This window comes from Felis catus, chromosome C1, assembly GCF_018350175.1.
Source record: "Felis catus isolate Fca126 chromosome C1, F.catus_Fca126_mat1.0, whole genome shotgun sequence".
Lineage (NCBI taxonomy): Eukaryota > Metazoa > Chordata > Mammalia > Carnivora > Felidae > Felis > Felis catus.
Window position 1 is genome coordinate 139,195,824 of NC_058375.1, and position 25,623 is coordinate 139,221,446.

General features: G+C 36.9%; 1 protein-coding gene and 1 pseudogene across 4 annotated transcripts in view; both read left to right on the forward strand.

Moving 5' to 3' along the window:
* MBD5 (methyl-CpG binding domain protein 5) overlaps window positions 1–25,623 on the forward strand; it is a 451,089-nt gene that overhangs the window by 285,318 nt on the left and 140,148 nt on the right. For all 4 annotated transcript variants that reach the window (XM_045033740.1, XM_045033739.1, XM_045033741.1 and 1 more), the window contains exon 3: window positions 17,051–17,172. The gene's annotated coding sequence lies outside the window, so the exon portion shown is untranslated. The remainder of the gene's footprint in view (window positions 1–17,050; window positions 17,173–25,623) is intronic.
* LOC109502686 lies at window positions 7,819–9,106 on the forward strand (annotated as a pseudogene).

Consider the following 25,623-nt stretch of genomic DNA (forward strand, 5'->3'; position numbering starts at 1 on the left):
AGTAGACTGCCTGGCAACATAAGGAAGGTCTAGTATCCCTGAACAAGTTTTAATACTTACAGGAGTTGCAATATTGGTTAAAATACTAAGTTCTTGGGGCGCCTGGGTGGCTCAGTCGGTTAAGCGGCCGACTTCGGCTCAGGTCATGATCTCGCGGTCCGTGAGTTCGAGCTCCGCGTCGGGCTCTCTGCTGACCGCTCAGAGCCTGGAGCCTGTTTCAGATTCTGTGTCTCCCTCTCTCTGACCCTCCCCTGTTCATGCTCTGTCTCTCTCTGTCTCAAAAATAAATAAACGTTAAAAAAAAAAATACTAAGTTATTTCATGGAGTTTGCTGTGCCTCTTTCCATTCTGATAGCTGCCATTCTGGATGGACTATTATAGTAGTTCTCTACTAGGGTACAGATTTCTAATGTTCTCCCATCCTAGGCCAGCTGACATCCTAATGCTAGATTAATACAAATAAATCATCACTTCTGTGCTTACTACCTTGCTCAAATCCCTTTCATGACTTTCTTTACATTTCCACTGCCAGGAAAGGATGTAAACATCATACACCAGGATCTGGTAGCACAGCTGAAAGCCCCTCACCATAAGCTCAACATTTCTTTGAAGTTTTGTGTTTTATCTTAAAAAGTCACACAAATTTTGCACCCCGCTCTATAATACATCTGTTCAGGTTGTTTTGTTTTGTTTTGTTTTAAATATTTATTATATGGGGGGCTCCTGGGTGTCTCAGTTGACCATTCTGACTTCGTCTCAGGTCATTGATCTCACAGTTCGCGAGTTCGAGTCCCGTGTCAGTCTCTGTGCTGACAGCTTGGAGCCTGGAGACTGCTTTGGATTCTGTGTCTCCCTCTCTCTCTTCCCCTGCCCCAAATTGCTCGCTCTCTCTCTCTGTCTCAAAAATAATAAACATTAAAAGACAGAGAGAGAGAGTGCATGAGTAGAGGACAGACAGAGAGAAAGGGAGACAGAGGATCTGAAGTGGGCTCTGTGCTGACACCAGAGAGCTCCATGTAGGACTCAAACTCACAAACAGTGAGATCATTACCTGAGTCAAAGTCAGGTGCTTAACCAAATGAGCCACCCAGACACCCCCCATCTATTTGGTTTAATATAAAAATAATGTTTAAAATTAGATATCATTTAAATTACTTAATTCTAAATTTTCAAATAAAATTGATGAGTCAGAAAGATGCTTCATGTGTATTCTGGGCTTTCTCTTGTCACATAAAGTATACATACTCCTATTTGAAGAGCCCAGGTATACAGAATAGATTTTGGGTATCTTCACTACATATTTAAGACCCAGTTACTTGGCTCCATCCCAACCTTCCCATCTTATAACTTGCTATTTCCCTGCATTAATCTTTGATAAATCCATCCATCTACCCATCCACAGTTATTTACCACATACCCTCTTTGTACCAGGCAGTGTGTTCTAAAGATATCTTGCACTGATACTACCTATATATCTTGGATTTTGTCCTTTCTCCCTGCTTGGAATACCATCTCACCTCATTTCTGTTAAAGTGCTAGTCCTTCAAGACCTAATTCAAATAGCTTTTCCTGGCTGTCCCAGTCAAGACTCTGAATTCCTGTAACACTTACTTAATGCTTGTGATAGAAAATGTTATGTATTTTGTTTTTTTTTTAATTTTTTAATGTTTATTTATTTTTGAAAGAGAGAGAGAGAGAGACAGAGTGAAAGCTGGGGAGGGGCAGAGAGAGGGAGACAGAGAATCTGAAGCAGGCTCCAGGCTCCGAGCTGTCAGCACAGAGCCAGACGTGGGGCTCGAACTCATGAACTGTGAGATCATGACCTGAGCCAAAGTCGGACCCGTTAACTGACTGAGCCACCCAGGTGCCCCTGTATCTTGTATTTGTATGACTAGATATTACATGTAATTTTTTTAAGTTTATTTATTTATTTTGAAAGAGCTGGGGGAAGAGCAGAGAGAGAGAGAGAGAGAGAGAGAGAGAGAGAGAGAGAGAATCCCAAGCAGCCTCCACACTGTCGACACAGAGCCTGCTGTGGGACTGGATCTCACAATCCATGAGATCATGACCTGAGCCGAAATCAAGAGTTGTATGCTTAACTGACTGAGCCACCTGGGCGCCCCTTATGCATAAATTTTTTAAGTAAGAATTCAATATGCAGAGAAGTGGGAAAAAAAGGACATTTCAGGCAATGGACCTGGTGTGCACAAAGACACAGGAATTTGAAGTAGCAGAAGGCATTCTAGTAAATGCTAGGTTGTTTAGAATAGCTGGAATGTAGAATATACACTGGTAATGTGAAAAAAATAGGAACCAGATCATGAAGGGATATATGACAATTTCTAAGAAATGTACATCCCACCCACCCCAGGTCCCACTGAATTAATGGCAAACCATCAAAAAATTCAGAGAATGATTTACCGTATTAGTCATAATTAACTTTGATGTAAATTTTGTAGTTTTTAATATTTTTCATTTACTTGAATCTTATTTTTATTTTACATATATGTAAAATTATGATCATATCTTTATTCAGTCTTTTCTTCTTAACCCAGTATATTATCTTTCCTGTATTCAATGCATACGCATATACAGAGACAGGAATTTTGTTCATTGCTTTAAAACATGGGATCTCTCTCACACATACACACACACACACACACACACACACACACACACACACAGCCTTGTATTTTGCATTTCTTACTCTATAATACCTTGTAGAAACAGCTCTAGTTTTCTTAAAGTTTATTTATTTTATTTTGAGAGACAGTGGGAGAGAGAGCACACGAGCGGGGGGGGGGGGGGGGGGGAGAGAGAGAGAGAGAGAGAGAGAAAATCCCAAGCAGGCTCCATGCCATCAGCGCAGAGCCTGTCCATGAAATCATGACTTGAGCTGAAATCAAGAGTCAAAATGCCTACCTGACTGAGCCATCCAGGTTCCCCTCTAATTTTTTTTAATTTCTTTATGTTTATTTATTTTTGAGATAGAGAGAGATAGAGCATGAGCGGAGGAGGTGCAGAGAGAGGGAGACACAGAATCTGAAGCAGACTCTAGGCTTCTAGCTGTCATCATAGAGCCCAACAAGGGGCTCAAACTCACAAGCCATGAGATCTTGACTTGAGCCGAAGTTGGACACTTAACCGACTGAGCCACCCAGGCACCCCTCCCCTGTAATATTTTTAATGACTGCAATATATTATATAGTATGGATATACCAGAATTTATTCAACTATTCCTCTGTTTATTGACATTCACCTTGTTTCCAGTTTCCTGATATTTTTGAGGTATTATATCTAAGTCAACCTTATGTTTATTTCACTAATTTTCACTGTAGTCTTGATCAATCTGTCATGAAATATTAAATATTTCAGGTAGGTTTAGGTATATAAGACAAGTATAAACATGTTGATAATCTTATTTATCATGATCCTCTCTCCTATCCTCTGTTACTACCAAATTAGTGGATATTTAGGAGTTATTCCCATTAGTAATATAGCATCAGGAGGCTTGAAACAGACTGATCTGATGGCTCAGATTTTGAGTTTAAGTATAGTGAAAACTTACATATTAAACATAGGGAAATTACAATAATATTTTCCAAACTGGGATGTTAATGGGAATTTCAAAAGGATTCCATGATCAAATTATTTGGGAAAATACGCTAGATTGAACTGGACTCTGCAAACCCAGAAGTGTATTATACTTCTCTGAGTGTATTATTCCCTAAAATACCATTTGGTAAATAGTGCTCTACATTATTCTAAAACAGTATAGACAGTTGAATTGTGTTCGGTCATGTGACAGATTCCCAAAGGCCATTTTCATGGCACCTGTATCGGTCCCCCAGTTGTACAGGTGTGGAAAAACAAACCCACTCAGATCACTACTGACTTGTCTAGGTGTTTCTCCTCCTACACCTCTCCATACCTCTAATACATCTGTTAATAAACCACAAAAGCTTACAATTCCAATTACACTAGATTATGAAGTTTTAAAGCATACCCAGTACTTTTTTACTTTCATGCTTTTGCAAACCTTTCCTGTTCCATCCATCTATATCTTCTCTTTCTTCTTCTATTTCTATTGAGATCTCAATTTTCTTTGAAGCTGTCTTTTTGAAGCTTTCCCCAAGCTCTCCAGTGAAAATTAAACCATTCTTTGTTCAGTTTTCTCATACCAGTTTGCATCTTTTAGATGTACACTTAACTTCCTGCCTCATGATTCATACAGTTGTTGTGCATGTTTCACATTATATTAGACATTATGCTACTCTAGTCCTTACTGTGAAGGAGCTCATAGGCTAGCTGAGGAGGCAGATATATAAACAAATTTACACAATCTAATGTGATATGTATTTATAAAGGTACACAAAGGTAGTGGTGATAGGATACACATGAGAAAATAAGCACTAAAATGTTTAAATGTAAATTAACTTATACAATTAAGATTATAACTTCATTTAGAATAGTCCAATCTAGAATGAAGTGAAGTAGAATGTTTTAGTGGTTATTATATATAACTTCCTCTTCTGTTAGCTTATAAGTGCCTTGAGGACCTGGCTTTGTATTATTTATTTATTTCCTATTGTACCTAGCACTACAATAGGTATGTAGAATATACTCAATAAATGCTTGTTAAATTGAATTAATTTCCAGGAGTTACTGATTTTAGAAAAACTTAATTGCACAGTCTACAACTTAATATATTATGTCTGCATATTCAGACTGCTATTTGATTCCTAATTTAAGATGTTAATTGTAGGGAAAGTGACAAACACAAAATTTTTAAATCTGGATTATTATTTGACTCTTTCTCAGTAGAACTTTTGAGAGACTTATTGTAGACTTACACTGTAGACTCATTCCATAAGCACTGCCTTTGCACAAAATATTTATGGAATTGCTTTTGTTCTGTGACACACTATTTTGAATCTACACACTAATTTCATCTGAATTCTGAAACCAACTAAATGTCATCTCAAACTAAGTTTAGTGGGTCAAAAGTTATGTATGCCTTTTTTGGATCAAAAACAACAAGAGATCTTGTGTGGTGCAAAAGCTAATTGTAAAGGCAATTAACAAAATATAAATTCCAAAAATACTTCGAACAATTCCAGCATTTCTGGGGTTGGTTTATAACTTCCCAAAATAACCATTTTGAAAGACAAAACTGATTTAAAGTATACATATTAAAATACCAGACTCTTCATAGGCCCAGTTAGTAACTCTGGTTTATTAAGAAGAGTTACTGGAATTTATTAGGAAGAAAACTGGAATTGAAGCATTTTATTGTTTTCTGACTAATAATCTAATACTATTTTGAATTGTTATGAAACTTTTACCTGCAAAACTGATATCATAACTTATTTTCAACTAGAGAATATCATTCTTTTTTCATCATTTTATTTCTGTAAAAAATGTGATTATAGCTCAGTTTTTCATTTTTTTAAGATATTTTTCATCATAAGAAAATGTTTACATTCATGAAACATTTCATGAAATCATTATATTCATTCTTTTCATCAGGTAGTGATAATGAAAGGTGAGACCAAAAATCATCCTCATTACCTGATTAGCTGATCCTTTACCTGAAGGAGCCTAATCTGGAAATAAGACCATGGACATGTCGGATGGAGCAAATACTTTAAAACAGCATTTATTTCCGCTGCACTTACTCAGTTTCTGAGAAATGAAATAGGAATTGAGCTACAATTTACTATTGCTTTAGCCAGAAAGAAAAGAATTGCCAGTCAAATTAATCCTATAGACATGAAGAGATAAATCTATTTAAGCAAACAAATACCTTTTCAAAGCCTTTGAACTCATTTGAAATATCCATTTACTTCCAATTTTTTCCTCTGACTTCAAAGTATTTTATTTTACAGTTTATAAAGTTAGCTTTTATAGGAAGCATTACCATTTTTCAGTTTCCCTTTAATTAGCATCTTATTTATAAATAATAAAACAATTGTAAAATACTCCAGACTTGACTAATTAATTGATAAAATTCACTCGTAAGTAGCTAGTACAAAATACATAGTTTCTAAAAGATTCAAACAGGTTTATGGAGCATACAACCATAAATATCAAAGGGTAAAATAGAGATTGGGGGATACTAGCCTAACATTTTAAGTTTGATGAGTAAGGATGCCACCTGAGCTGCTGTCACATGCATGACCTACAGTGATTTAAACAACTGCATATTCATATGTTTTTATACAAAGCATATATTCACAAATAATATCTAACATGTCCAGATTTTAAATAGGCTACTTTGGTTTTTGTGAAAATCTTTTGCAAGACCATTGCAAGATATAGTTTGCTTTTTGAAGGAGTTGGGCTTTGTTATTAACAATTATAATAGTAACAACATTTGCATATTGCTTTATGTTTACCAAATTTTTAATTCATTTATTGTCTCAGTTGATCTTAGAAGTAGTGGAGATAATGGTTATAAGGTAGATAGGAGTTAAGATTCATTTGGTTGCAGTGAAGAACATTCTCCCTCTCTGCCCTACCTCTCCTACCCCTCCCTACCCTTCCTACAGCACAGACACACACACTGGCTTAGACTAAAAAAGGATATTTTGGTTCATAGTGTGGAATGGTCTTCAGATAGGCTAATTTAGAGCTGAACTGGCTCCACTGTCAGCTCCACACTTGATGACATTGGCAGTTTTTAGTGTCACTGGTCCTGATTTGGTTAAGTGCTCATCCTTGAACACATAACTGTGGACAGTGGGATAGGGTAATATGCTGAGTTACTTTGGCAGTAAGACCCTCCCCTAGAGCTGGGAAATGGATAAGTTGTCCAGAGGAAAATCAGTATACAGTTACCAGAAGTAGCAGGAAAGCGTGGTAGGGAGGCAAACATCAAATGTCCATTCCAGCAGTTATTATCACCTCCACTTTATAGATGAGAAAATGAATACTCTGAAAGGTTAAATGACCTACCCAAACTTAGATCTTCTGGTTACAAACCCTGTTCCTGGATGCCATTTATTTTTATTAAATAAATAAATAAATAAATAAATAAATAAATAAATAAAATAAAGCAGTAATGGATTTTAAAAAAGGGAGAGATGTGATTCCAAGTATGACATTTATTTCTAGTTATGTTTCAAAGTATACCAGTCATGATTAATTTTAAGGTAACAATCGAGTCTGATCTCTGTGGGGTGGTTGAACAAGATGTTTATGGGGAACAAATTGCTCCAAGTTCTATGGAAGGGCGTGGAAGGAAGTACAGTGGATATGATTCTGACAATAAAGAATTAAGAATTTGGAATTACAATTAAAATAGCTATTATTTATTAGCCATTTATTATGTCTCAGGCAGTGTGCTAAAGACTGTTCCTATATCGATTACAATCACAACATTACATGAAATAAGGGTTTTACAGATAAAGAATCATAAGCAAAAAGAGGTCCAAGATTATATTCTAAAAAGAGGTAGAACCTCTAAAGTCTAGAAGCCTCTACAAAAACAGTGCCTGTTTTTGTTTTTCATTGTTACCAATTAAAGTAGCAATGTTTAAATACCTGCCAAGTACTTGCTGGCTGCCATAGCAGGTGTTTGTCTGGTGCAACACTTTTTTTCTAAAAACTTGCCCTATACGATTGTATAATACAATTCATATGCAATGACACTTAGGAATTTATAAATGCCTGGGGCTCCTGGGTGGCTCAGAAAGCTAAACATCTGAGTCTTGATTATGGCTCAGGTCGTGATCTCACAATCCAAGAGATCGAGCCCTGCGTTGGACTCTGCACTGACAGTGCGAAGCCTGCTTGGAATTCTCTCTCTTTCTCTCTCTCTCTCTCTCTCTGCCCCTCCCCTCTCTCAAAAAAAAAATAAATACTTAAAAGAAAAAGAATTTATAAACACCTATTAAGTTCCACAGATCATTGTTAATGGTAATCTTATGCTATTTTTTGTTTTGTTTTGTATTTATAAAAATTACACATGGACATAGTTTAAAAAGTCACGGAGTCCTATGAAACTTAAAAACAAAAACAAAAACAAAACCAAAACAGAGGCAGTCCCCTGCTCTGCAATTCCTTCCACCAATTTTCTGATTCCCAGAAGCAGTCATTTTCAGTTTATTTTTAGCTGTTTCTTTTTATATTTATGAAAAAGAACATTCTAAATAATATGATTAGTCTCTGTCTTCTCTGCACTGGGAGCAACTCTCCTGCCACAGCCCCTCATCCCCTGAAAATGTACGCCTGTGCAAAGTTCGTCTCTGCCCCTTCTTGGTCAGGAGCACCTCTCAGCTGTCGAGCCGATCACTGTCTGCAGTGGCACTAAAACCACCAGAGACACTGATAGATGAGAGCCTCAGCAGCTGGGCAGCCCCACGTCCCCTGACCTCACTTATTCCTAGCCACAGTTTCCAAACCAGCGCTGTTTCAAAGGACATCAACACAGCAGCCAAGTTCATTGGGGCTGGGGCTGCCACAGTTGGGGTGGCCGGTTCTGGGACTGGACTTGGGACTGTGTTTGGGAGCCTCGTCATTGGTTATGCCAGTTCTGAAGGCTGAAAGTCCAAGATCAACGTGTCAACAGAGTTGGTTACTGGGGTATAATTGAAGACTGTGAGAAAGAATCTCTGAAGACTGAAGACTGTGGAGAAAGAATCTGTTCCATGCCTCTCCCTTAGCTTCCAGTGATTTGTTGGTAATCTTTAGCATTCCTTGACCTGTAGATCTGTGCCTTCATGTTCAAATGGCATTATCTCTGCATGCATGTCTATGACCAAATTTTTTCTTTCTATAAGGATACCAGTTGTTGGATTAGGGGCTTATCCTACTCCACTGTGACCTTATCTTAACTAATTAAAACTGCAATGACTATTTCCAAATGAGGTCACATCGGAGTTACTAGGGTTAGGACTTCAACATATGAATTGGAGATGGAGGGGAGACACGATTCAACTTGTAATAGATGGAAATTTGCTATGTCAAGATTTTAATTTGGAGGAGTGCCTATGTGGCTCATTTGGTTAAGTGTCTGACTCTTGGTTTCAGCTGATTTCATGATTTCATGGTTTGTGAGATCAAACCCTGAACTGGGCTATGTGCTGACATCACACAGCCTGCTTGAGATTCTCTCTCTCTCTCTCTCTCTCTCTCTCTCTCTCTCTCTCTCTCTCTCTCACACACACACACACACACACACACAAAATAAATAAACTTAAATATTAAAAAGATTTGAATTTGGGTCTGCTTCCAAAGCCATTTGTTCTTCCTACTATACTTTGCTGCATCCTTAAAATAAGAAAGTTATTTAAAATATCTCCTACTTTCCAATGTCTCCCATCTTCAAGCCAAACTCTTTATTGCTGCTGCTAGTTACCTTTCTAAAATGTGAATTTGATCAGTCACTCTCCTACTTAAAATCTTTGAGTGGCAGGATGCCTGGGTGGCTCAGTTGGCTAAGCATCCAACTTGGGCTCAGGTCATGATCTCATGGTTCGTGACTTCAAGCCCCATGTCAGGCTCTGTGCTGACAGCTCAGAGCCTGGAGCCTGCTTCGGATTCTGTGTCTCCCTCCCTCTCTCTCTCTCTCTCTCTCTCTCTCTCTCTCTGCCCCTCCCCTGCTCACACTCTGTCTCTCTCTGTCTCAAAAATAAATAGACATTAAAAAAAATTTTTTTTGAGTGGCTTCCAGTGGCTAGCTGCATAAATTCCAGATACTTTATGGTGGTAAATAGGATCTTTCTTCCATGCCTGTTTTCTCAGCTTCCTTTCTCATCACTCTCTTCTCCCATTTAGTCACCATAAACTCCAACCATACTGACCTTTTTGCAATTTGCAACAAATACATCATGCTTATACACTCCTTCGGGACTGGCTTTCATCCCTCACTTCTCCCAGTATATTCCTTTTATAGTTATTCTCATTTCATCTAATCAAACCAAAAGACCCTAGACTCATCTTTGATTCCTCTCTACTTCCTCGACTCTATGCATCTATCTCCGCTGTCACCACCCTAGTCTAAACCACCATCATCTCACATAGACTACTGCAATCGCCTCCTAACTGGTCTGTCTGCCTCCATTCTTGACCACTCCATAGTAGAGTGACACTTAAAGTGAAATTGTGATTGTTATTCTGAATAGAACTACCAATGCCTTACCATTGAACTAAGACTCAAATCTGAAGTACTCACAATGCCTATAAGTCTACAAGATCTCTGCTCTCTACCCACTTCACCAACTTCACCTGAGATTATTCCCCCATCTCACAGTATATTAGCTATCTATAATTGTGTAACAACTATTACCCCAGGCTTAGTGGCTTAAAACAACAAATATTTATTATCCCACAGTTTCTTTGGGTCAAGGATTTGGAACTGGCTTAGCTAGTTGGTTTTGCCTCAGGACTTCTATTGAGGTTGCAGGCAAGATGTTGGCCAGGGCAGCAGCCCCAGTTAATTCAAGGTTTGGGGCTCGAGGATCAGATTCCAAGGTGTCTCATTCCCATGTTGGCAAGAGGTTTCAGTTCCTTATCATGTGGGCCTCTCCATAAGGGTGGTGAGTGTCCTCAATACCTGGCTTCCCTTAGAGTGAGTGATCCAAGAGAGAAGTAGGAGAAAGCTACAATGCCTTTTATGGCCTATGAATTCAGGTTTATTGAGGAATAATTTACATACAATAAAATTCACCATTTTAAAATGTGTAATGTGTTGAGTTTTGGCAGATGTCTAACATAATGTAACCATCACAATTGGGCTATAGGACATTTCTATCACCCCAGCAAGTTCTCGTGTGTCTTTATAATCTGTCTCCCCCCACCACCACCTTTACTACAGCCTGTAGCAAACACTCATTTGATTCCTGTCTCTGTACTTTTGTCTTTTCCAGATTGTCATGAAATGGTATAATGCAATATGTAGGTTTTGTGTCTGGCTTCTTTCACCTCATGTAATGCTTTTGAGATTCTTCTGTTGCATGTATTATTCCTTTTTATTGCTGAGTAGTATTTCATTGTATAGATGCGCTATAATTTGTGTATCTGTTTACCAATTGATAGACATTTAAGTAGTTCCCAGTTTGGAGCTATTTATGATAAAGCTGTCATAAGCATTCAAAAAAAATAAAAATAAAAATAAATACATAAATAATACGATTATATTTTTACTTCTTGATTTTTTTCAGCTTTGCATATAATCTGTTAATTTCCCAGTAAGGAAACAGTAAAGTTAAAAGTAAAGTAAAGTAAAACTTTACTTTAACAATAAAGTTAAAGTTTTTATATCCCCACCCCATCACCACAAATACTTCATCTTCTCAATACAATTATATCATGATTTTGATGTTTAAGATTTCATTAAACACATTTATATCTTTGTAAACTTAATTCATGGCCGAACCACATCATGTTTCCAATTGTCTGTTTTCCCTAAAATTAATGATTGTCTCATTTTTCTTTTGTCTTGTGTCTTATGTACTTGTTTCTCATTCAACAGCAAATTCTGTCCCACGTGGTATGGATTACTTTTCACTATCACCTTTGGACTTCTTGTGTCCCTGTTTTGAGTTGAAACTCTTGTTTTTAATGTCTTTTCCTTCTTCATTTACTCTCCCATTTTGAAGAAACACATCTACCAATAGTTTTGGTCTTGCCTGTCTGAATATGTCTTTCTGCTTTACTGATATTTGATTGATACTTAGCTAAATACAGAATTCTGGTTTGGAATTTATTTTCTCAGAATTTTTATGGTCTATCTCTATTGTCTTCTAGTTTCAGTGTTGAAAAGTTGAGAGACCTTCTACTTTCTGTTTTATATATTTTTCCTTTCCGGGAGCTTTTATAATTTTCTGTTTGTCACAGAGTTCTAAAATTTTGTTATGATGTGATCTGTTGGAGATCTGTTTTCATTCAGGCACTCAGGGACCCCTTTTAAAGTAGAAATTTATGCTCTTTAATTTAGGAAATTTTTCAAAAGTTATTTCTTTGATGATTTTTTTCTCAATTTTCTTTTCTCTTTTTCTGTTAGTTGAATGTTGAACATCCTAGACTGCTCTCCTAATCTTCATATCCTTTCTCTCCTAGGTTCTTTCTCTTAATCTCTTTACTTCCTGGGAGATTTTCCAACCTTTCTGTTGAGGCTTCCATTTCTATCATGACTTTGTTTCCCAGCAGTAGTTTCTTGTTTCCAGGATTTTTTTTTTCTTTTCTTTTTTTAAAACAATGTGTTTTGGGGGCACCTGGGTGGCTCAGCCAGTTAAGTGTCTGGCTTTCAGTGTCAGCTCTGGTCATGATCTCACGATTCATGGGTTCAAGCCCTACATCGAACTCTGTGCTGAGAGTGAGGAGCCTACTTAGAATTCTCTCTCTCTCCTCCTTCCGCCCTGCCCTGCTGTCTCTCTCACTCACTCTCTCTCAAAATAAATAAATAAACTTAAAAAATAAATAAAGCATTGTGTTTTTCTTTCATGGATGCAGTTCTTCTCTTATCTCTTTAAACATAGGGTTTTGTTTTTTTAATTCTCTTTCCTTTTTCTATTTTCTGTTTGTTTTGGCTTTGGTTTTGGTTTGGTTTTGTTTTAGTCTCCATCTTTCATGTTAGGAGCTTTCCCCAGATGTCTAGCGGTCATTGGCTGTACCGGTTCATATTTCAGATAGTAAGAAAGGGGGATGCCAGGATAACACATAACTGGAGCTTAATGACTATGGATTCCCTAGATCTGAATATGCTTATTTGTTCAGGAACCTCCAATATCATTTCATTGAGCACCATTTTTTAAAATTCCAGTTATATTCACCAAAGGAGACTCTTCCACTCTCCAGTTTTATGATGGGCTACTAGCATTCTGCAAACCTAGTAGAAGAGGACTTGGGAGTCTTAATATTTATCATATAAAATTTCATTCAATTCTGTTTTAAATACAGTACTCTACCCTCCAGAATTCTTCAAAATTTCCCAGTTTTGGGAATCTTCTGTTTTATACACTGCAAAGAGTAAATATTTACTCTTCTTCCAGGGTGAGAGAGGGAGGCGTACTTGTTCAGTTGTGAATGGTAGAGAGACAATGCAAAAGACTAATTCTTAAATAGATTTCTAACTAGGTTTGCTATTACTTAACTCATTTCCACAAGTTTGGGTGCCACCAGTTCCCAAGTTTTTGTGGAAACTGTAGTACAAATGAAATCGCTTCCTGCCTTTACCTACTACCTAAAATGAATTGCTTGTTTGAATCAGCTGTCAGTCAGCTGCCTTCTGTCGTCTAGCTTCCAAATTTTTGTTACTGTAATTCATCTCTCACTCTCCTTTTCTTCATTCATTTATGCTTTTGAATAAAAATTTTAATACTAAATTGTATTTTAGTATAGTTTTAAAAAGGAATGTAGTTAAATGTGTATGTTCAATCTACCTCTTTAATCAGAAATCAATATTGTTTTTATTATCCACCAAGTAGTTTCTTTTTAACATTTGTTAGATTTAAGATAAATACCTTTTTGAAAAAAGATAATATTGGGGCGCCTAGGTGGCGCAGTCGGTTAAGCGTCCGACTTCAGCCAGGTCACGATCTTGCGGTCTGTGAGTTCAAGCCCCACGTCAGGCTCTGGGCTGATGGCTCGGAGCCTGGAGCCTGTTTCCGATTCTCTGTCTCCCTCTCTCTCTGCCCCTCCCCTGCTCATGCTCTGTCTCTCTCTGTCCCAAAAATAAATAAACGTTGAAAAAAAAATTTTTAAAAGATAATATCTATTTGGGGGAAATGGGAAATAACTATATCTAATCCTTATCCTCAGTCTTAGGGTATATTTGAGAGGAGTGCTGTTTATGTTTGTATTTTATATTTAAATGCTTTTATTATGACAGAGACCTGCTTCCTTCATGGCATATGGGGATGTTTATTACTCCATCAGCCTGATAACAGTATCTAGGAGCCTTATTTTACAGAGCTCAATCTTGTATATTAATGACATATGACACGATGATCAAATTTTCCAGGGGCGCCTGGGTGGCTCAGTTGGTTACGCGTTCAACTTCAGTTCAGGTCATAATCTCGTGGTTCGTGGGTTCGAGCCCCACATCGGGCTCTGTACTGACAGCTCAGAGCCTAGAGCCTGCTTCAGATTCTGTCTCCCTCTCTCTCTCTCTGCTCCTTCCCCGCTTGCTGTCTCTCTCTCTCTCAAAAATAATAAACATTAAAAAAATAAAAAAAATTTAAAAAGATGGTCAAATTTTCCAAATCAAAATCTGGGCAACATAGTTTTAACTTTAGAGAAATTAAGTCCACCAACCATGGGCCAAACAATGTGTTATACTTAATACATGTATGTCACTGTCCCCATGACCATTTCCACAGATAAAGGAAGAATTAATCTTACCAATTGGTAGTTGGTTGGTTACTTCTGAAGTAAAATTGAATCAATTTAGGCTTTAAACCAAGATGTTTACCCTTAGTTTAGAAGGATTTTCTCCTTCCCTTCTACTTCTCCAGGTTCCAGGGAGGCTCATACCATCCTGTCATCAATGGATGAGTGTGGGTTTCCATACCCCTCTCTCTGCTTGCTTGTCTCCTCTGAGTTATTGCTTGACCCTTGACATTTCAGCACCATGTACCAGCATCCACCAAGACATAATTCCTCTTGCTTGGCCTCTGGACTTCATATACGGGATCTACTGCCATAATTCTTGCCACAGTCTCCAGTTGTAAGGACCCTGTACTCTTTGCCCTGTTTCTTCAAACCTCAGTCTCCTTTATGTCTGCCAACTCAGTGTTAGCCACTTTTGCACCCCTCTCATGGCAGAGGCTTCAATAACTTTTCAGATGCTCTGCCACAATACACTGGCATGCTTAGAATCCAAAGAAGTCTTCAAGAAAATCCTCCCAGGTACATTCCTTAGTTATTATCTTCAGTACTCTACACTTAGACATCTCAATGCTCCTTTCCTCCTGGTGGCCAGTATCTTATTTCCTTTGCTTAAGAAAAATCTGCAGGGCGCCTGGGTGGCTCAGTCGGTTAAGCGTCTGACTTCACCTCAGATCATGATCTCGCGGTCCGTGGGTTTGAACCCCGCGTCAGGCTCTGCGCTCACAGCTCAGAGCCTGGAGCCTGCTTCAGGTTCTGTCTCTCCCTCTCTCTATGCCCCTCCCCCACTCATGCTCTGTTTCTTTCAAAAATAAATAAATGTTAAAAAATTTAAAAAATAAAATAAATAAAAGTAACTCTATAGGTACCGAGATGATCAATTGACAAAACATACTATGAAGAAAGCAAGCTGTAGAAGAGTGTATAACCTGCTCTGCTTCTGTAAATACAACTGTAGATTCGCAATGCATTAAACATTTCTGGAGGAATACATGAATCTGTTAACAGAGGTTGCCTCTGAGGAGGGAAAACAGTCTTGTCTTGGGGACAAGAGTGGAAGAGAAATTTTCACTGCCTCTTTGTAGCTTTCAAATTCTACATCATGAAAATAGCCTATTCAAAAATAAGTAAAAGTTGATCATAAAACATTTATAATTTGGCTTTTTCAACCTGCCAGGCTTCAGATGATCTGATTCTCAGCCACAGACAGAAAGTAGCTCTTTTGGCAAAGCTATCTTTTTTTTCCCTTCTCTGCTTCCTGATGTGCCTCTCTTTCTTGTGGAACCTTACTAAAGGCAGCATGAAGCACCAGTGACCTGCTCTAACATTCTGAAATTTTCCCCTCCGTTAGAAAGAAGAATACTTCAGTAGGAAGATGGTCAGAGTCTCAAATATAACAGATAAGTAGTTTAGCTACATACCTTCATTTGCTAACTTGCCAGACTGAGTTCACCTGACCTCTTTGGCTAAGCCATATCTGTATTTTAGGGTTTGTTACTTGCAGGAATTTTTGTCATCTTCAGGCCTATCACACTGAATAGGTATTTAACACATCGTGATGAATATAAATGAATTAATGAATAATTTTATCTGCAGGTACAAACCACCTAAGTTAATTTTAAATTTATTAACCGATAGAGATTTTTGAAGTCTGCAGTTTAGATTTCCCAGTTGTCCAGTAATTATAGCTGTCTTTTTTTCTCCAATCCAAGATCCAATTAAGGATCATGCATTTTATTCACTTGTCATATCCACTTAATCTCCTTTAATCTAAAAAAAATTCCCAGCCTCTTTGTGTCATGTCACTGATATTTTTTAAGTCTGGGCCAATGTTTGCAACATGTCCTTTAATTTAGATTTTTTTCTAAAAATTTCTTTTATTATTAGATTCAGATTGAATATTCTTGGCAAGAATACTTCATTGGTGATGCCGTGCCTTCTCAAGGCATCATACCAAAAATACGAGGAAATTGGTTTTCCTACCAATGTTTCTACAGTAACACTATAGAAAAGCATATCATACAACTATGGCTTAATGAAAGGTCCAATATGAGTTTATAATTCTCCTTGCTTTAATTTTATACTAATCAGATAATGTCTAAGTGGTTCAGTACTTACATAGACCAGATATTAGTACATGGTATCTTATTCAATGGATATCATTTGGGGAGGGGGTGGAGAGGGAAGGGGTTCTCTTTTAAATTGATCAGTTGTTTGTGAGTTTGTTTGTATCAGTTTAGGGAGTTGATAAAATCAAGTTTCTGGTATACAAGCTGAGGGCTAGCCTGTAATAATAACAATACTTTACAGGATTGAGATGAGAATTACTTGAGATGTTAACAGAAGTAAAATATCACTAATAGTAATGTGCTCTGTGGAGGGTCTCTATTAATACAATCAATCCCACTCAGGTATTTATTTGTAGAAACCACGTATGTAGCAACAGTATCTGGCACTGTTATGAATACTTTATGAATATTAATCTTTATAGTTGGTTATATCCTTATCCCCATTTACAGATGAGGAAACTGAGGCTTGGAGAAGATAAGTAACTTTTCCAAGGTCATAAAGAGACTAAGTGGTAATATTTCTAACTGTTTACCTGTGAGATCACACCTGGAAATAGGCAGCCTGTATAGCTCCAAGCTAAACTTAAGGATGATTTTCATTCAGCTGCTCCTTTAAATAAATTTGTGTGTTTATGTTCTTTGTGTTACAGAGAGAAGAGGTACTCCCTTATAGGGACTCATAAAGGCATAGAGCATCTAGAGATTTACTGCCTCCATTACGCTGCTGGCTCTCACAGCACTTGTTATGTTTTTATCAGTTTCTCTCCAGAAGGTAGGAATTGTGTTTTTTCTGTATGAATTCTTTATATAATTATAGTTTTCGTGACTGTGAACTTAATTTTTGTTAAATATGAAAAGCATCTGACACCTAAAGAATAAAATGCCAGATGTCTCCAAACAGTTAAGACGTATAAACACATTGCCTTTAAAAAATATTTCTATTATAAAATTAATAGATGTTCATTAAGAAAAAAAGATAAGACAAACAGAAAAGTATAGTAATCTATCACCTTGTGATAACTACTCTTTATATTTTGTTGTATGTCTTTCTGAATTCATTGATATATTTGTATACAATGTATAATATATGTATCCATATAATATTATGATTAGGATTGGTAACAATAGGATATAAATGTTCTTTGGCTAGATTGCTTCTTTACTTAGCAACTTATTGCCTTATGTGTAATGTCAGTAAATATCATCTGCATTTCCATTATTAATGGTTATATAATATTCCAGTTTAAGAACATAACATAAATTATGTAACCACTTTCTAATTATTGAGTATATGGAATCTTTCCAGGTTTTTTCCTGTGTTAAATATGACTTCAGTGAACATTCTTGTACATACATGTTTGCATTTGTGTCTAGTGATGTTTTAGGACAGTTTACAAAAAAGTAAGTGTTGCAGACTCTTAGTTCCTAAGCATGCTCTCTGATAAGAGGATTCCATGGCCTATAACATAAAGAACCACTGTTCACCATCTTGGAGAATACCTATGTATAGTAGTAACAAAGGTCTGAGAAATCAAACTTATTTGACTATAGAATGTTTTCTTAAGATAACATCTGTCTACAGGATGGAGAAACTGTGGTGTATGGGGGCAGGGGACAATATGGGAAATTGCTATACTTAACACTCAGTTTTGCTGTGAGCCTAAAACTGCTCTGAAAAATAAATTTTATTTAAAAAAAAAAGGGAAAGAAAAGTTTTTGAATGCCATTGTATACATTTACATTTAAAATTAAATTTAGACTTTTACATACACACACACAAAATAACATTAGAACATATCAACATCCCACTGGACACTTTGGAAAATGCTAGCTTATGGTATATTCTTTTAAATGGAATTGGGAGATCAAAGGGGAAATATATGGAAAGGCTCTACCAATTTGCATTTCCACCAACAGTGCGTCATAGTGCCACTTTCTCCATAATTTTGCCATTGGTATTAACCAATGCCATTGGTATTCAACTTAAATAAATCTGAAATGAGAAAAGTATATGGCATTCTAATTTTCATTTATTTGATTACTAGTAAAATGTATATCTTTGCATATTGTTATTTGTCTTTTATATTTCTTTCATGCCTATGTCACTTATGCCCCATTCTAAATTATTCTTGGTGGTCTTTGAGGCTTTTTCTTTATTGATAAGAATGAAGAGTCATATTAAGACTATCAACACTACAAATCACATGTGATACAATTATGTTTTCTTATTTTTTCATTTTTTAATGTTTGGATATGATGCTTTGTTTTTATTTTGTGTACTTCATTTTTGCCATATAAGTTAACATTTTTGAATAAAACTTTACATGTGCCTCTCCAAAAACATAACAATTTTTTGTTTAATCCTTGGATTACATGGAACACAAAATTTTACATATTATATGTAATTAATATCTGATTCACTTTTAAAGTATCAGTTCAGAAGAAAGCAATACCTTCTTAGGGGCTTCTGTAGAGTTTGATTGTGAATATGGTACTTCATCATAGGAAACTGGGAAAATACCCCATGATTCCTAGGGCTAGTAGGGGTACAGAATATCATCAGATGTAGTTCTTAATCAAAGAAGAAAAGTTAGTCTCAACCAGAAAAAGAATTGTCCATGCACATTAAAAACAGAAAAGGAAAATAAGTCTGAACCTTAGCCATAGCTAAATAAAATTATGTAAGTTTTTACAGTTAAGAAAGACCTTTGGATTAATACTGTCAGATTATTTCATTTTATAAAGGAGAAAACAAAAGAAAAAAGAGTTTAGCTCAAGTTTGTCCAAAGTCAAGCAAATGTGTTTTGTTTTCTCAGGAGACCTTTAAGAAGTAAAGAAAAGGTTCTAAAAAGTCTTCATTATTAACAATAACTAACATTTATGAGTACTTATTATGTACCAGACAATCTAGTAAATACTTTAAGTCATTTGTCTCACTTATCTTCACAATATACTTTGAAGTAACAACTATTATTATCCCCTTTATAGAGATAAGGAATCTGACTCTAGTCTAGGCAGTCTGAGACTTAACAGCCCTCACTCTTAATTGCTGTTTTTAAGAGAGGAGACTCTTAAGTGTTATCATCAGTAAGAAATTATATGTCACTATTAAATAAAGTAGAATTAGTGGAAGAACAGAGAGAGGATAGCAATGGCCAATCCTAGAAATAAGCAAGAGTGGAACATTTTGGCAGGATAGATAGCAAGAAGTATTTTTTACATCCTAAGTAAAAAAAAAAAAAAAAAAAAAAAAAAAGGGAAAGGTTAATTAAAGAAATTTGTGGTATGACTTGACTCTAGCTTATTCCCTGATTTTCAGAGGATATTGCATCCTTCAATTCATCTTTGCATTTATAAAAATTATTTTGGCTTTTCAAATTGAAAATGGCTTATGAGAACTGTATTACAAAATTCTAAATTTACAGAACTCTTCTCCATTATCACTGCTTTTCATATCCCCTTTAAGGACTTTACATTTTTAGTTGCATGTATTACGCAATGTAGTCCTTAGGCATTTTTGCTATTAAAATATCTTTTTTATAAATTAGTAAAGAAAGCAACACTCAAAACAGATGGACTATTGCTCTAGGTTGTAATGCTTGCTATAGTTGATATCTAAAGGTGGTCATGAATTAAACAAAAAAATGAAATCACAAAAGAAGAAAAGATTTTCAAAAATGAATTTGCAAGTTCAGTTCTAAATAGCAATCACAATTTTAGCTCGAGGCTTTTCTGGGGGATTGTGAATAATGATTAGGTGAGATTATAGGCCCCAGGCAAAGCCTCGGGACTTTAGTCTTCCTAGCCAGTCATTTATCCTCAAAAAAACGGTCCTCAGGTTGTACACAGTATCGGTTGAAATACCAGAGGGAATCAAACCTGAGTCTGTCATATTATCCCAAGGGTCATATCAGGAGTCTGAAGCTTAGATGGTGAGATAAATGTTTACCAAAATGAAAACCCTTGGTAGGCTTTTCAGTTACTGTTGCTTTATTTTATTTTTACTGCTTTGGGGTATGTATTTTTATTTACCTGCAGAAGGAATTATGTATAAAAAATTATAACTCTAAGAAAGTAATATCACTATTGAAAATTGTTTTCAACTCTGCAGAGCATCTATTTGAGGGAAATAGGTAAGATTTTTTTAAGATAATAAATTCAACCTCTCATTTTTATTAGATTTTCTTGGAAATTTGTGTTTGAGAGAATTCTGATTTACTATACTTTGCTAAAGTATTCTTCTAGCCTGATCTTATGTAAAATTATGAGTTGGTGGGTGTGGATATTTTGAAAGCCCCGAAGTCTTGATTTCATGGATAATTATGTATTTTCAGTTACCAAAACTTCAGTTCTCCTCTGTCTTTACAGCTATTTGCTCTTTTCCTAAAACCTTGTGAGTTAAGTTGTTAAAATGGCATCCACAACTTTTAAAAACATATTTACATAAGAGATAGTAAAAGGGAGGAAATTAACAAAACAAAATATTTACCTAATTCACCCAGTGTATGAAATAATAATGATGATGATAATAGTAATTTCAAAAATGGTAGTGTAGGAGTAATTATCTGATAACAAGAATGCTATTACTGTGTGTCAGGCACTATTCTAACTCATAACTCCCATTATTATTCCTATTTTTAAAATGAAGAAACTGAGTCAATCAGAGACTAATCAGTAGTAAATCTAGGATCAGAAAAGTGAACAAGGGGGGTGCCTGGGTGGCACAGTCCGTTAAGCGTCCGACTTCAGCCAGGTCACGATCTCGCGGTCCGTGAGTTCGAGCCCCGCATCCGGCTCTGGGCTGATGGCTCAGAGCCTGGAGCCTGTTTCTGATTCTGTGTCTCCCTCTCTCTCTGCCCCTCCCCCGTTCATGCTCTATCTCTCTCTGTCCCAAAAATAAATAAATGTTGAAAAAAAAATTTAAAAATAAAAAAAAAGTGAACAAGGACTTGAGAGAACCACAGTAGAAAATTCTGAGTCCTTCAGAGTCTCATATCAGTGAATACAAGGCTTGGTTCTGGGAATATATAGCAGTAAACGAGGTAGACACAGTTCCTGATTTCATTAAATGTAAATTTACACAAGTATTTAGTTTGTTTCCACATTACAAAGTGATGGGAGAATATACATAGGGACCGCATATTGCCTGGAGAATCAGGCAGAGTCCCTGAAGAAGGAGTGTTTCAGCTGGGAGCTAAGGGATGAGAAGATTCATGCCGGCAGTAGAATTGGGGAATTGGAGACCAAGGGGGCCACACAATGATTTTGGTGGGCCCTAGACACTTTTGCTTTTGTGGGTTCCTTCCTCCATAAACAATATTAAAAATTGAGATTTGCATTTATACTGGTATAGAGAGAAGTATGTTAATATTGTATATTAAAATATTTTCTTTGACCTAAAAGGGTTTTTTCCCCTTATTTTAAAAGAAAGCTTTTTTGTGGACCCCTAAGAGTATTATTGTGAGCCCTAGGCTCTTGTACCTACTAGACCAGATGGGTAAGTCAGTCCAGGAGTGGGAATATTGGGCCAGAAACATTTCAGATGGAGGGAATAGCATAGACAGAGGCTTCAGAAGCTTAGAGGGCCTTGCCTGCTCAGGAAACTGAAGGGAGGTGTGGCTAGAGCAGAGAGTGTGGGGGAGGGAGAAAGAGGTGAGGCTGGTGAGAGAGGAAGGGCCCCTGGAGGCCTTGTTTCGGATTTCGATATTAATCCTACGAGTAATGGGAGACCTCCAAAGGGTGTGTATGTGTGTGTGTGTGTGTGTGTGTGTGTGTGGCAGGGGGGGTGGGGGGGTGGGTGGTTTAAATCAAATTTGTGCACATGGTTAAAATCAACAGTTCTGTGACCCAACTTCTCCCACTTATGCCTCACCTCTCTTTCCACTTTTCCTTCTAATAACTTCATTTATTCAGGTCAATGTCATTTGCTTTCACCTCAGATTTTTAATTTGTCACTTTTAGGTATCATCTATTATTATATACATAAATAAAAGAGGCATTATACATTCACTCACTCACTCTACCCTACCTCTACCTTTTCTCTTTTGTTCCTCAGTTAGTTTTATCTTTCTTTGATTTCTCTGTTGTAACTGTGGATAATAAACCAGTACCTTTAACATAGATGCTGCTTTGGGATTGTCCCCTGTTGTCAGACAAGGACGTTAGTGCACCCACCTTCTCTGTGATTCCGTCCTCAGTTCTTTCACTTCTGTATCTCTAAAATTGATGCCATTTATATCTATTTTATAACCAAAATCAAGTATTTACATTATTGTGTGGAAAGGCTCTTTGCATTTGCTGCGTCCTCCACCTGAACATCCATTACCCAGATGACTGCACTGTCTGATCCTTCTCTTCCTTAAATACTCAAACCAACTGGCAGCCAGTCAGTAGGGCCATTCCTGGACATCTTATTGGAAATAGCATCTCCCCTACCTGGAATTCTTTTTTTTTTAATTTTATTTACTTTGAGAGAGAGAGAGAGAGAGAAGAGGGGAGGGACAGAGAGAGGAGGAACAGAGAATCCAGAGCAGGCTCTGTGCTGACAGCAGACAGCCCGATGTGGGTCTTAAACTCACAAACCTGAGCCAAATTCAAATGCTTAACCAGCTGAACTACCCAGGTGCCCCTCTATGTGAGATTCTTACTGTACTTTTCCTGTTATGTTTTTCTCCATAGCACTTATTGTTAAACAAATGATATATCTTACCTCATTTAACTTTTCATTCTCCCCATTCTTGACTATAGCTTCAAGAAGGCAAGGAATACCATCTACTTCAGCTAATTTGTTTGATATTTTTGTTTGATATTTTTGTTTGTTGTTTGCTCCCTCACTATATTCCCGATAGCTAAAACAGTGCCTGATAACAGGATCATTTTGGTTAGTGATTGATTATAGTCCCAAATAGTCTTCTTTGGTTATATGTCCTGACTTAGGCAATTTTTCAATTTTCTTAAAATTTTTCATTTGCTTTTGTTTTTCGTACATTATTTTTCTTTATCATATCCCCGATTCTTTCTGACTCTCCATTATATATAACATGCTGTGATCTCTCTCTCTGGTTTTATTCTTTTCCCTTGGAAATGCTCTTCTGGAGCCTTATTACATCCTCTGGCTACACAGCTGTCATCCTTGGGCTTCTCCTTTCTGTCCTTCCCATTGGCATGATGACAGACAACCCACATTTTTCTCTATTTCATTGTACATCTTCCTTTAATGAAGCATATCCCTCAGCAACTTTCAATGAAAAAGTATTTGAATGATAAATTTTTTGAACTGTCACATATTTGAAATGTTGTCTATTTTATTCTCATTAGAGGTGTATCCAGGTCCTAACATCAGAAGGTACAGGCCTGGGGGCCGGCCTCACTGGGGGAAAGGGGAGAGGTGGGTGTGTGTGCATCAGTATCGAAAGGAAGAAAACACATTAAAAGGTGCCACGTTTTGGGTGCCTGGGTGGCCCAGTCAGTTAAGCGTCCGACTTCTGCTCAGGTCATGGTCTCATGGTTCGTGAATTCGAGCCCCGCATCAGGCTCTGTGCTGTCAGTGCAGAGCCCAGTTGAGATCCCCTTGTCTCCCTGTCACTCTGCCACTCCCCCTGCTTGTCTATTAAAAATAAATAAACTTTTTTTTTAAGTGCCACCGTTTTGACTGCCTGGTCCACATGAGATACTATATAAAAACTGACATTTTGTGCCTCTTCTACTAACTTCCTTTTATAAAAGTCTCAACAAGCATTGTGTTAAACTTGTAGAAAAGGCACCACCTTTAAAGAATATGCTGAAGAGAAGCACTTGCTGCCTAACTACTTCCATCTGAATTCGAGTTTCTCTGGAATGCTAGAGCACTAATCATTTTCTCCCTGAGCTTGGAAAGTTTTCTAAAATTCATTAACACCAGCCTAAGCCTGCAGCTCGTTTTCCCTCTGGCGACTTTCAGGCCCCATCTTGGTTTTCCTTGGTGCTTTTCAATTCCTGATGATGTGTCTTGGCTTTTTTCTGTCCATATTTTACTGTCGAACTCAGTGAGCATTTTCATCTAAGGAGTTTCATTCCTAGAAAGTTATCTTGCATTATTTCTTTAGTAATTCCCTCCCTTCCTTCTTTATTGTTTTTCTTCTTTCTTTCTGTAATATCTGTCATTCTGTGAAGGACTACATAGCTGAACATCTAATGATCATCTTTCTTATGATACTTTCTGTTTCTTTTCAAATCTGTTTCCATTTGCAGTGCTCTTCATTCTAAAACAAAACCCCCCCAAAAGAGATTTGTAGGAAGGTTGAAATATAAAATTTTGTTTTATTTTCTGAGTCTTTCATATTCTCTGGAGTTTTTGTTTATTTTTATTTATTTTAAGTTGAAAAGGGTAGATTCTGGAGCCAGACTGAGTTTGAATCCCAGTCTCCCACGCTTAAGTCTGTGATCTTAAGCAACTTTAAATTCTGTGTCTCTGCCTTAACCTGAAATGGAGATAATGATAGTACACCTATCTCAGAGTTCTGAGCTGAGCTGATAAACATAAAACCCTGAGTAAATGAGCTGATAAACATAAAACCCTGGGAATAAAATCTGGAATTGAGTAAGTCTTATATGTATTTGCTATTATAATTATTATTATAATTATTGTCATTATTACTATTTTGTGGATCTGATGTCTGCTCGCTGTCCCTGAGGATATTACCTGGAAGTCCTTTTGAACTTCCCTTTTTTTGGAGCGTCTGGGTGGCTCAGTCAGTTAAGCATCCAACTTCAGCTCAAGTCATGATCTCACGGTTTGTGGGTTTGATTCACATTGGGCTCTTTGCTGTCAGTGGAGAGCCCACTTTTGGATCCTCTGTCTCCTTTTCTCTCTGCCCCTCCCCTCCTTGTGCTCTCTCTCTCAAAAATAAATAAACATTTATCACTCTATGTCTGCTATGCTGTGGTTTCCTGTGCCCCTTCGCTGGAGTTTTTCTGTTTTCTAGCTCACATTAATTTTTCAAAATCTCTCATCTGTTGATGGCCCAGCCATTGTGGTGTTATTTATTTTTTATTCCTGTACTATCATTTTAGTAGGTCTTAAAAGAAGTAAAACCATGTATGATCTTACCATCTTTAGAATGCCTTGAAAATTTCTAGTCAAAAAAACGACCAGATAAAATGTCATTTTAAAAAGATCATTTTGGGGCGTCTGGGTGGCTCAGTTGGTTAAGTGTCTGACTTACGCTCAGGTCATGATCTCACA